This window comes from Budorcas taxicolor, chromosome 9 (assembly GCF_023091745.1).
Source record: "Budorcas taxicolor isolate Tak-1 chromosome 9, Takin1.1, whole genome shotgun sequence".
In the NCBI taxonomy this organism is placed as follows: Eukaryota; Metazoa; Chordata; class Mammalia; order Artiodactyla; family Bovidae; genus Budorcas; species Budorcas taxicolor.
This window is the reverse complement of record NC_068918.1, coordinates 20,155,911-20,169,196: the sequence shown is the minus strand read 5'-3', so window position 1 is coordinate 20,169,196 and position 13,286 is coordinate 20,155,911.

Here is a 13,286-nt window from a genome sequence, read left to right as displayed (position 1 = left end):
GGACTTGCAAGAGGCTTCTCCAACACCACAGTTCAAAAGCATCCATTCTTCGGCGCTCAGCCTTCTTCACAGTCCAACTCTCACATCCATACATGACCACAGGAAAAACCATAGCCTTGACTAGACGGACCTTAGTCGGCAAAGTAATGTCTCTGCTTTTGAATATACTATCTAGGTTGGTCATAACTTTTCTTCCAAGGAGTAAGCGTCTTTTAATTTCATGGCTGCAATCACCATCTGCAGTGATTTTGGAGCCCCCCACAATAAGGTCTGACACTCAGACAAACATAAATAACAGAAAAATGAAGAAGACGAGTAACTTAACAGTCCTTATTTCTGAAACTGGTCACATGGTCATGGCTGGTGTGCATAACTCCTTTCTTCCAATACTCAATCCATATGTTCCATTATTTCCTTTGCCCTCAAGCAGGTACCTCAGCCCCTTCTGGTTCTTTGCCCGGAGAGGTGACCCAAACCTTCATTCCTAAAAAGTCTGAGCCACTGGTTATTGTTTTATGGTTTTTTCATTGGCTTGTGAATTGAATTGTGGTTTTCTTGACCTTAATCACAGAACTTGATAGTAACAAGAGATGCCCTGAGGGATCTCCTGTATTACAGACATACTCTTTCTTACTCTATTGTGTAGCACAGCCCAACTGCCGCTGAATAATCAGGATGAATCACTCCAGCCAATATAGAAACTCCCTTCTTTGCCTGTTGATTCAGAGACCTGAGGAGCCCAAGGTGACATGTGGCAGTTTTTACTCAGTTCAGTGGAATCATTGCTGTGTCTCCAGGTGAAAGAACTCTTCTCTTTGAAACTAAGACCTCTCGACCAGCGAAACAACAGATTGCAAGGGATGGGAAGCAAGATTTTGCTAGCAGATTACTAGGGATAATAGTGAGTGGAGTCCCTGTCATTTCTACCCCTTGATCCCTGGACCCATGAATCCTGGCTAGGGGAGACAGTATCACACCGGTGGATGCTGATTTATAGTATTTATAACCTCTTCCTGGAGCCTTGGCACCTACTGCCACCTTGCTAGCACTGTAACTGAGTCTTCAAAGGCCATTCCACTGTTCTGTCATGCTTTCTGCTTCATGATGATGGATAAAATTGTAATACCAGCGAATGAGCACTGCCAGACTTCATTTGCTGTGAAGTGTGATCAGAAACAAAAATGCCGTGTAGAATACCATGACGATGGATAAGCCATTCTGTACATCCACACGTGGTAGTTTTGGCAGAAGGATTGCTTGCAGGGAAAGCAGCTCTATATCCAGAGTGTCTGTTGCAGTAGGAAGAAAGCATGATGATGCTTCCTCATCCATGATGGAAGAAGTCCAGTATAATAAACCTGCCACCAGATAGCTGGCTGATCATCCCAGGGAATGATGCCACATTGGGAACTCAGTGTTATATTTGCTACTGAAAGCTTAGGCACTCAGCAGTGGCTATAGCCAGGGTAGTCTTGGTGAGTCCAATTCCATGTTGCTGAGCCCGTGTGTAATTTTTCCCTCTGCCCTAATGGTCACTGTTCATGAACCCTTTGGGCAGTGACAGTAGTGGCTGGGAAAAGAGACACAGATCCACGGAATAATAGGTCATCTGGGCTTTTAATTATTAAAATCCTCATCTGCTGAGGTCACCCTTTGGTGAACATTCACATGGGACACATCTTTGCCTATTCAGAGGGGTCTGTCGATACACCTTTTCCCCAAATTTCCTTCTACCGATTTTCTGATCATTTTCTTTCCAAATTGCTGACTATCCAGTCAAACCATTGGCCACAGCCTATGAACCAGTATGGTTTTATACCTCTGGCCATTTCTCCTTCCAAACAGTGTGAACATCTAGCAGCTGTCCAAAAGTTCTGTTCTCTAAGAAGACTTCCCTTCACCATGGTTCTTCAGAAATGTATTAGAAAGGAGCTGTGGTGCAGCAAATGGTCACTTTTGCTGCCCATGTATCGTATGAACCAGTTGTAAGCCAAGCTCAGGTTTTCTCTTCCTCAGTCAACAAGTGTTAGGGAACTCCCCATGAGGCAATAGATACAGACCAGTAAAGCACAGATGATGTAGCAGGGGTAGGGGCCATAGACATTTGGACCACTTCTTTGTGTAATTTACTCGTGTCTTCAGGGCCTGCTTGAGCCCAGTCTCGTATGTACCTCTTCCAGTTGGTATCGACATGCTGCTATGCACTCCCAGCTTTACGGCTTGGTGGATCAGACAGAAACCAGTTCATGGAGTTCCTGAAGGGTGGCTCTGATCTCATGTACCTTGCTGGACCATGATTAAACATTCATTTTCTACAAAGGCCCAGTAGCAAGCCAAAATCTGTTTCTCAAAAAGAGGGTACATACCTGCAGAGGAAGATAGGGCTTTGTTCCAAAAGCCTCAGGGTTTGCATTATGAGTCACCTGTCAGGGCCTGCCAGATCTCCAAGCAGCATCTCTGCCTGCTGCTGGTGCTCATAAAAGGCAGGGAGAAAGATCAGCAATGTGATTGTTTGGCAGTACAGCGAGTTCTCAAGGGGAGTTAGTCTCCCCTTCACTCAGTGGATTCAAGAACCCCTAGGAACTGAAAACTGATGGAGAGGTTGCAACTGTTTTGATGATTCATGACAGCCCTCTGTTCGTTAGTCCTAGAAATTTTATCCTTACTCTGATCAAGTGGAATTTATTAGCTTCCCATCTGTTGATTTTCTGGGGACACCGGGGTCAACCAGCCACCACTGTAGCGTCTCTCTGCAGGACTGTTCTGATTACTGCTCTGGCTCTGTCATTAGAGCAGCCACATCTCTTTTTGGTGACTCCGTGCTGCCACTCGGCCCTGCCACCCAGTTTTACCCATTGTATTTAGGGATCCCAGTTCAGTGACGGCAGTTCCCACTGTAGTTTCTGACCGGTAGGAAAGAGTGACCTCAGAGTTTTTCAAGGATGCTGGGACTCCTCTCACAAACATATTTCTTACAGTCATAGCTAAAGGCATGTCCTTTGGCCTCCAGGGGTAGGTAAGCAGGTTTTACATGATAAAGCTATTTGACATTTATTCTACAGTATACCAAGGCATTCAGTTCTGGTCTTTTGACTTCATGTAATGTTGGCCCATGTTTCAACCAACCAAACAAAATGCTAGACCCCTTTCTGTCTAGCCCCTTGAGCTAAAACACTGAATCCAGAATCTCTGTTTAGTGAGCCTATATTAATGAATTCATTCTTACTCAACTTTGTATTCCTTCCACGATTATCCAGCACCCTTAATGCCTATTCTCTTATGCACATGTTCCCCAGATATCTCTGTGGGGAATAAGTTGGAAAAACCATGCATTTCTTTTGGTGTATAGCTCACTTCCTTAGTGGTCACACTGTGTACCTCACCCTTTGGGGCCCACTGGAACATGAGTGTAATTGTAAATCTAGAAGCAAAGAGAGGTGCAGGGATAAGTCCTGAGGAGAATTAGCAGTGTCTTGCAAGGCAGATGCCTCAGGAGAGACTATTACAGGTTCATCAATCAAAGCAGGGGTTAACCTCACACAGACTAGAGGGTGGCTTCTGTTGGAGAATGAGTCAGTAGAATTTAGGGGTCTGAAATGCTCTGCTTCATTGGGATTTCCCAGATGTATCTTTCAATTTTCAGGATTCTATTCCTTGCCAATCAGTGCCCTCCTTTAGTAAAGATGTTCTGCAAGGCTGGGAATTCAGTTTGTGCTGTAATTCAGCAATTTATAGCTTGAGATTCTGGGCTTGAAATCTCCACCTTACAGCTCCAGGAGATAAGGGGTTCCTTCTGGGCAGACGTACATGAAGATTTTAAGCCTCAACTACATCCTGTTCTTCCCCCTTTCTACAGCACAGTTGGGAGCAACAAACCAAGTGAGAGTTCATGTGATTATAGTTTATGTGATTTTGGAAGCTGGTTAGGCAAGTCCAAAAGTCAGATTGGCAGGCTAGAAACTGGCAGGAACTGAAGTTGTAATCTACAGATAGAATTTCTTCTTCCCCAGGAAAACCACTGTTCTGTCCTTTCCACTGATGGGGTCAGACCCATCCAGATTAATTGAGGATCATCTCCTTTACTTAAATCAGTTGATTATAGATGTTCCTCTACACCACCACCTGGATTCGTGTTTGCCTGAATAACTGGGGACTTTAACCAAGCTGGCCCATAAAACTGACCATTCCAATAGTCGAATTTTATTCTTTTTTTTTTTTGGGAGGGGGGCTGTACCAGATTTTAGTTGCAGCATGCAGGATCTTTAGTTGCAAATACAGGATCTAGTTCCCTGGCTAGGAGCCCCCTACACAGGGAGCTCAGACTCTTAACCACTGGGCTACCAGGAAAGTCCCAGTCCAGTTTTATTCTTGGTGACTCATAGTCATCACACATACAGGCAGATGTAAAAAATGTGTAGGTAGAGAAGATGGCTAATTACCCAAGCACAGGCTCTAGAACTTCGTATCTTGAAAAAGTTCTAGATAGTGGTTTGTTCTTTAGTCATTTATCCTCCAAAATAGAATGAAGTATTGTAGCTACAATATGCTCTTTAGTAGCATGATGTAATTCTTTTTTTTTTTTTTCCTCCAAAAGAGCTGTAGTGGCTTTTTCTCAACAGATTTTCTCACCCTCCAGAAAATCATTTTATTTGTGGTCTGTGACTCTTATTGTCTTTGAATTAGCACACTGTTAAAACATCCACAACTGAGTGAATAAGCCTTGATTTTTGGACCTGACCAGTAGTGTTTTCTATTGTGTTCATTTATTGTTGCCTGTTGAGGCCAGTGTTCTTGCCTGGAGAATCCCAGGGACAGGGGAGCCTGGTTGGGCTGCTGTCTATCGGGTCGCACAGAGTCGGACACGACTGAAGCGACTTAGAAGCATTGAGGGACTGATTTTGCTAACAGGTTTGGAAGAGGTTAAAGCATCTGCCTCCAATGAGGGAGACCTGGGTTCGATCCCTGGGTCGGGAAGATCCCCTGGAGAAGGAAATGGCACCCCACTCCAGTATTCTTGCCTGGAGAATCCCATGGACGGAGGAGCCTGGTAGGCTACAGTCCATGGGGTCGCAAAGAGTCAGACACGACTGAGCGACTTCACCTCACCTCACCTTTGTTTAGCTCAGAGTTCTAGAATTTGAGAATTCCAGAAAGCTAGTCCCTGGAGAGCTGAGCATTCTTAATATGTTGTTTAAAATATACTTTTTAAAAAATGTTAGGTTGACATGTAACTAAAATGCTATCTCTGATGAGGGAAAGGAGTGAATTTCTGAGTGAATATTTTGTTGTTACTCAGAAATCAGTGACAGGGCTTCCTGGATTGATTGTTCCAGGTGACTACAGCCTTCGCAAAGCTCGTGTGACTTGGAACAGTGGTGTGTATTGGGCCATCTTCTCTGACATACGCTCTAGTGGCCAAGGAGCAAGATATTAATTGCTTTGACAAGATTTCAGGTGCAGGCTGTGACTGTGAGAGAGATTTTTGTGAGAAACTTCTAGGGCAGTTCCGGCTTCCCTGGTGGCTCAGACAATAAGGAGTCTTACCTGTAATGCAGGAGACCCAGGTTTGACCCCTGGGTCAGGAAGATCCCCTGGAGAAGGAAATGCCAACCCACTCAGTATTCTTGCCTGGGAAATCCCATAGACAGAGGAGCCTGGCAGGCTACAGTCCATGAGGTCACAAAGAGTCAGACACGACTTAGTGACTAAGATGTTCACTTTTTTTCCTCTAAGGGAATTTATCCGGTGCTTTATATTCAAACCAGAAGTGGTGGGGAGAATGGAGGAGGAGGAATCTGATTCCAGAACATGTACCTTTTCCTTTGTGTTAAACTCCCTGCGTTCTATTTAATACAACTTGAAAGGATTGTTTGAAGGAAGGAAAAATGAACTGGGGTGGGAGTGTCTTCCTGACAATGCTTAGTAACTCCCTCCCTCTCGCCTGTCTCCATTGATCATAAGCAAAGCGTCACCTCTGATTTTAGCTCAGATAGTCTTAGTGCTTGAGGCCAAGCAGATTCCATCTGTCTCCTCTCCCAGCCTTTCCCAAGCTCTCATCCTGAAGTTCTACTCCAGCGGTGTGGTGTAATGTAAAGAAGTTGAGCTTTGGAGTCAGTCAGACCAGGGTTTGGATTCTTACTACCTTAAGAGGTTAGTAACGTTTTCTAAACCTTGGTTTCTTCATAAAATGCAGATGATTCAGAGCATTATGTTGAAATAAGGTCACGTGCATGAAAAGTGTGTGGTACAGGGTAGGCACTTAATGATGTATTTTCCTTGCTGTCTCCCCTTCCTGTGACTTCATGAACATAAAAATATGTATGAAAATAGTGCTTCAGGTGGAGATGAGAGCTGTCATTCCTTCTGTTTCTTCCAGTACTTCAACTGTGGCTTCATAATTTACATTCTAAGGACAAACCCATGCTAGTTACCATTTACCTCTGGACTGTTCTTTGTGTTAATCGGCATTTATTAAAAGTCTGTGTTCAACGTTTTGAACCAAGGCTAAGGAGAACCGTGAATACCAACTGGCATCATTGAATGATTGTAGATTTTAAGGCTATATCTCACATTTTGATATTCTATCCTCAGACTCTAAAGTCAGATGTCAGCCTTGATCTCTGTCCTCAGTTGTTACATTTTTTTCTGTGTATTGACTTACTCAACCCTTTGGAATACATTACACTATTTCTTTTTAATATCAAACCCTCTCATGACATTAGTATTGGGAAGAATAATTTTGATATCTTCTTAATACTTTGGATTTATTTGTATCATGTATAAGAAAAATATGGCTTGGGTTGGTTCACCTTTTTAATTATAAATATTTTACATAAGAGAATATTGTGTTATAATATTATTGTAATAGGATATCATCTAATGTAATATCTAGTGTAATAGACAGGATACCATCAAACTTTAAACACTCTGTTCGATACAGGATATAGGATGCTTGGGGCTGGTGCATGGGGATGATCCAGAGAGATGATATGGGGTGGGAGGTGGGAGGGGGGTTCAGGATTGGGAGCTCGTATACACCCGTGGTGGATTCATGTCAATGTATGGCAAAACCAATACAGTATTGTAAAGTAAAATAAAGTAAAAATAAAATTTTAAAAAAAAGAATAATAACAATAGCATAAATCTCATTTTTATTTTAGGCAGCCTAAGACTTTAAGCATAAATAACTGGAAAGAATCAGTTTATAGGGAAATAAAAATGTGTTTACTTAAATAGATCTTAAATATAGTATACTTAAATTTGAGTAAAATGAATTTGCCCTGTGTTTGTATACTTACTTCTGTAGCATCAAGAAAAACTTTTTCAGCCAAACTGATCTATCAGTGCTGAGATGTGTTTCTGTGTGTGTCACCTGGCTGGTTCTCATTCCTCCGACCCTGACATCACAGTGCAGCAGGAACCACAGAGTTACGCATTTACACCTCCAGCCAGCCAGCGAGAAGCCCAGCTGGCAGGAGTGAAGGGGCAAAGAGGTTGAAGGAGGGACTGGGACTCCGGGGAGCCGAGGGGATGGGAAGCAAGGGCATCCCTAACTTGGAGGTGTGGTACTGAGGGCATAGAGGCAGAACTGGCATGCGGTAAAAGTAAATCATTGTGTCCATGACGACAAGGTCACCAGTGATCCTCGTGTTTGCTCCACGGCACACTTGGTATGTTTGTCACGTACAGCCCCATCTGGTTCACCTCCATAGAGAGGCTATCTCTCCATCTAATTTAGATCGTCCTTGAGTTCTAATTATTCTCTAACAACCTGTTTTCCCCCTTCAGAACCCTCATCAAAACTGTAAGTTAAAGGGTTTCATTACCCATATGTTCTATAATCTCCTTTGGTTTTCGCATCTTGTCTTACCCGTGTACCGCGTTACCCTCTACTAGCTTCTAGTTCCTCGGTACATAGCCATTAGATGAATGACCATCAGAAGACTTTCAGTTAATTGCTTTGGCTTTACCCTTTATTCAGAACTTGGGCCAGAAAGAGACAAATGCCGTATGATGTCACTTATATGTGGAATCTAAAATATGACACACGGACTTATCTGTGAAGCAGAAACAGACTCACCCCCTTGGAGAACAGGCTTGTGGTTGTCAAGTGGGACGGGGAGGAATGGATAGGGAGTTTGAGTTTAGCAGATCAAACTATTTAAAAAAAATTGCTGCTCTTAGCTGTTTATTTGGATCTCTCATGACCATCACCAAAATGCTCAGAAAGTTCCATGTTTTCTCAAGAATGGTTATGCAGTCAGCTTGGAGTAAATATTGGTGATTATTTACATCCAGAAAGCAGCTATTCATCTTTAGTGTCATGACTTATATTAGTTCCCTTAATTACTTTTTATTGATACCAACGACTGTTAAGATGATGTTTAGGGGTTACTTTGGGTTTAGTTTTGAGGATGTATAGAGAATTGGTAATGAGGGGATTTGATGAGAGCATGATTACAGAGGTATTTGGATTATCTCTGGTTGAGGGGTATCTGCATCTGCTTCCTTTTTCATCTTTGTTAATGAAGAGCTTCTGGGACCTTCCTTACACTGATGTTTCCAGCAAACTATATTGATATTTATTGTGCTCTTTTTTCAGCTGTGTGTTTCTTAGCTTTGAAAGATTAGAATGTAATTCAATTTAAACACTGGCTTTCAGCCACATTTCAGTTACTCATACAGTCATTAAAAGTTCACTCAGTCCAGCTTCACCATGAACCATGCAGCTCTTGCTAGAGCAATGAAGGGACATAACTAAAGACAAGAGCTTTGTCACATATCAGATATGCAGTGGTGTGCTTGCTCACCTTAAAGAAACATGCGTAAATTCTAAATCTCTTCCATTGCCTTGAATCTCTGAATTAAGTTCTTTATGTTGATTAAAATATATGTTAAAATTAAATTTACTAAGATTTCATTCAAATTTCAAGGAAAAACCCAGCTAGAACCTTTGTTTGATTTTGTCTAGTTCTGGAGTAACAAGTAGGAAATACTAAATATATTTGCAGAAGTGGTTTGGATGAAGTCATTTATATTATGCTTTGATAACACTTGCACATATGGGCACTGGATTAGTTATATGTAATTATGATAATCGAATAGCTCTTACTAAGTGATGAGTCAGATTTGAATTAACATTCAGAGAAGTAATGATATATTAAAGTTTGGTTATGCATTACTCTGAATTGGAGTAGGAAATGCATTGGCTCAGTGGCTGACTGATTTAAGATTATGACTTAAATACTATCCCTTGAAGGGCAATAAAACCAGTTGCCTATTTTTTAGCTTTCCACTAATTACCTTCATTCATTTATACACTCATTTTTCCTTTTTTTCAAGCTAGCAATTACTGCTCTTGTTATGGTGTACTGTGCACATCACTATGGAATTTTAACCAGGTTGGAATTCAAACTTGACTTTTCCTACGTTCTCCTAAGGACCCTTCCTGTGCAGAGCTCTTTCTAAATTAAGGCCAGGGGAGAGCTTCGTGTTCTTGGCTAGGGTAGACCTGACTCAGGACTGTCACTGGCTGCTGCGTCTTCTTACCTTAAATCTGAACCAGGGGTCACTGAAGACAAAGCATCAGGTGGAAACATGGTCTCTCCAACAGGGAAGTTCTAGGTATTCGTTTTAATTGTGCCTTCATCTCTATACTGGAGAAGGCGATGGCACCCCACTCCAGTACTCTTGCCTGGAAAATCCTATGGATGGAGGAGCCTGGTAGGTTGCAGTCTGTGGGGTCGCTAAGAGTCGGACACGACTCAGCGACTTCCCTTTCACTTTTCACTTTCATGCATTGGAGAAGGAAATGGTAACCCACTCCAGTGTTCTTGCCTGGAGAATCCCAGGGGCGGGAGAGCCTGGTGGGCTGATGTCTATGGGGTCACACAGAGTCGGGCAAAACTGAAGTGACTTAGCAGCAGTCTCTATACTGCTTCACAAAACAAAGACAGTATTGTTTTCTCAGAAAAGATGTGAAAAATAATGAGGTGTTCCTTTAAGTGAATTTGATTAACTACATGTGATACAACATGAAAAATGCAAAGCTGTGGGCATTAATGTTACTGAGTTTGTATTCAGTGAGAAGGAGGAGTGAAAATAAATTCTGGTAACCATTAATGGATTTGTTGTTTAGGAAGTATTCTGGGTTCCCTATTGAGAAGAATCCCAGTGATACGGGCTTCCCTCGTGGCTCAGCAGGTAAAGAATCTGCCTGTAGTATGGGAGACCTGGGATCGATCTCTGGGTTGGGAAGATCCCCTGGAGAAGGGAACGGCTACCCACCCTAGTATTCTGGGCTGGAGAATTCCATGGAATGTATAGTCCATGGGGTCGCAAAGAATCGGGCATGACTGACTGACTTTCACTTTCCAGTGATATGTGCCCCTTCTGTTTTTATTGCTTTGATGTATTGTTCAAGTCACAGTGGTAAGGCATGTAGAGAAGAGGCTGCTTTGACAGAGTGTTCAAGGATGGTTAGTTCTAGTTTGCCAAAGCTCCAGGAAAATCTTTATCTCCAGACAATGAGAAGTACCAGTAGTCATTGGATAGTGTGTTTGGGCAATAGTTAGCCTGTGGCTTGGGCAATCTCTAGCAGCCTCAGTTTTCTCATCAATGAAATGAGGATAGTCATATCTGTCTTGAGAATGTTAGGAGGACTCTGATAATAATATGGATTAGTTGACTAGCACATTTCAGTTTCTCAGAAGAAGATATTTTTATTATGTGTTTATTTATTAAGGCAATGGCAACCCACTCCAGCACTCTTGCCTGGAAAATCCATGGATGGAGGAGCCTGGTGGGCTGCAGTCCATGGGGTCGCTAAGAGTCGGACACGACTGAGCGACTTTACCTTCACTTTTCACTTTCATGCATTGGAGAAGGAAATGGCAACCCACTCCAGTGTTCTTGCCTGGAGAATCCCAGGGACGGGGGAGCCTGGTGGGCTGCTGTCTGTGGGGTCACACAGAGTCAAACACGACTGAAGTGACTTAGCAGCAGCAGCAGTAGGCTTTCTTCTAGACACTGAGGATATAATATGAAATACAGTGGAATTATAGCCTAATGGAACTGATATTTTATAATATTAAACAGTAGGCTTGAATTACTTAATATTTTTAATAAAAGCAATTTTTTTCTTAAGGAACAAAAACTAACTTTACCAAATAGAAATCATATGGACTTTTTAAGTGAATAAAGATGTTTTTTATTTTCATGTAATTTACTTGAAAATGGATGTTTCTAAATACTTTAAAGTAATTTGTTTGCTTATCAAGTTTGAAGATCTCTACTTCTTATTGGAGTTTTATTTACTTTTAAATTACATAACAAAATTAATGATAACAAAATTAATGAGGCATTATATACATACATAAAATGTACTTGAATGAATGTAAAATTTTCTAGAGAGTTAGTACATATTTTCAAAAATTGTTGGCCTCAGGGATATTCAATCCATACCATGCTTTTTCTTCAGAGAGCATGCAAAATTTAATTATGGTTTTAAAAACATTGTGAATGATGAATCTATTGATAAGTCAAACTAAGTGTGAAATCATTATGCAAGACCATTTTGCTGTTATGTGATTTATTTATATATACTGGACTTATTTAATTTTCACACAATCACTGAATAAGTTTTAGCTTGATAAAGGAGAATATAATATTTTGACATCATTAAAACTCATGGCATGAATCTCACTGTTTTGAAGGAGACATTCTCAACTAGAATTTAAAAGTCTAATTTGATAAACTCTCAGTCTCAGACTTTTTAGGTGTAAGGTTGTCTATGTGAATAACATTGATTTAATGAAGTAGCAAGGGGAAATTTGTAAATGCAAAAGTGAAGTAATTTGAAAATCTATTAACTGAGAGACTTGTGCTCATGCTATCTTTAGAGGACACAAAGGAAAAAAGTGAAACATGAGAACTTTTTATATAAAGAGACACAGAGAATGACAGTCAACAATAGAAAGATCTGCACAAAAGAAAATAAAAAGTGAAAACACTTATCCTGAGCTGCATGATGTTAAAATGTCCTGAAAGAGCATGAAAATTAATTATCTTCTTTAGTTTGCCTTTACAAATGAGTCGGAAATGTCAGGCACAGTTCTGGATGAATGAGAAGGCTGAGCACAGCATCATTTGCAGGTGCTTTCTGAACACAGCAGAACTCAGAGGATTCTGACATGCCTAGGAGAGCCCATGATAAACATGGTGCGTTTATCTTGCTTGTATGCGTTTTCATTGCTGCTGACAGCATAGTCAAGGGCAAAGAAGCCCATGTTGAATTATGCATTGAGAGTCAATATGACGGAAAAGAACACTGGGGAAGATTCAGAAGACCTGGGCCCTAATTCTTTCTGTGTTCTCCATCCAGACAACTCATTCAGGGCCTCAGTGTATAGGACCTCAGTTCTGAAATTAGAGGACTGAGGTTAATGAGTTAAATATATTCTTCTCTAAGGCGTCTGCCAATTATAGCTTTCTGTAGCTCTGTATTCTGCTGTAGTCTTAGAAACTAAACTATAGCGTCCTTCCTGCATCCTCCTTGCTTAGACTTCATGGCCGAGAGAGCTTGCTTTATGTTTACAGTGGAAATCACTGGAAGGCATAAAAGGCCTGAACATCTTGGAATTAAATAAGCACATGCTTACTTACACTAGAAAGTTCCTCTCCCATTAGGCAGATATTCTTGATCAAAATAAGATGAGGCAACACCCCCCATGCTGTTTTATAGTCCTAAGGATGATTGTATACGTTAGTTAATAAGCGACCAAAAAGAGCATGCTTTCATGTGAAAACTCGTGACTTCTCCAAGAAAAGAGATCTGAAACTGAGTTATAAATAAAAGGGAACATCTCAGTGATTGACATATTGTGGCATTCAATGTTATTACCATTCATTATATATGAAACATTAATATTTGCAGATTGGATATTCATATGTAGACATCTCTTACTATTTTAGAAGAATGATCAAAAGATAGAACATATACAAAATATGGAAAATGCAACAAAGTGGGTCTCCTAATCCTACATTATCCGTTTAGAAAAGAGAAAACAAGTCGGGATCTGTTATCAATGTGTTTTTCAAAATGCTGTTATGAGTAGATGGCTCTATAGATAATCATGGTTGGCATATTATATATTAGTCCTCTTTCACATATTCACACTGAACATTAACATCCTCTGAGAATATTTTGCAGTAAATTTACTTTAAAAAAATCTTTATTGACATACAATTCATGTAGCATAAAAGTCTTCCATTTAAGGAATACATCA